The sequence below is a fragment of the Bubalus bubalis genome, chromosome 11 (assembly GCF_019923935.1).
Source record: "Bubalus bubalis isolate 160015118507 breed Murrah chromosome 11, NDDB_SH_1, whole genome shotgun sequence".
Classification (NCBI taxonomy): Eukaryota; Metazoa; Chordata; class Mammalia; order Artiodactyla; family Bovidae; genus Bubalus; species Bubalus bubalis.
Genome location: NC_059167.1, coordinates 78,455,971 through 78,456,658, shown reverse-complemented (window position 1 = coordinate 78,456,658; position 688 = coordinate 78,455,971).

Below are 688 nucleotides of genomic sequence, written 5' to 3'. Positions count from 1 at the left end.
TAGTACATAAAACATATGTTTAAAAACCCCGGTATGAATTCTGACTTATTGGATAGGAGAGTTAAGCCTCAGTTTTCTCATCTGAAAATATATATGGTAACACTTTCCTGACATTTTTGAAAGATTTAAAAGATATGAACACATGTATACCTGTGGTGGATTCATTTTGATATTTGGCAAAACTAATACAATTATGTAAAGTTTAAAAATAAAATAAAATTAAAAAAAAAATATGATGTGGACTATCAGCATAATGGCAAAGGAGGAAGCCCTATCTCTCTTTCCTCCACAGACATGGACTTAACAATGATATTAGCAACAATATACCTTGAAGGACAATGCCAAACCCAGCTAAAAGTAAACGCACTCGCGGAAGAACAAGCTGAGAGCAGTCACATTTTCAGGGGAGAGAAGAGCAACTTCACTTCACCAACCTCAGTCCCTCAGCCAGATGGGCTCAGCCCAGTACCAAGGAGATAGCCTGTGCCCATCGTGTCCCCCATGGGGAGGGGAGTGATAGTGGAGCTTGCACCCGACCTTCAGTGCTCTCAGGGCGCCCTCTGTGGGGGTGGTTTTCTATCTTACCTCATACCCAGTATGACAGGCAGAGAGCAATCCCTCAGGACAGTGAGAAACAAAGGAAAATGCAGGACGTCTCTTTTGCTGCCAGTCCTGCTCTGTGAACCTG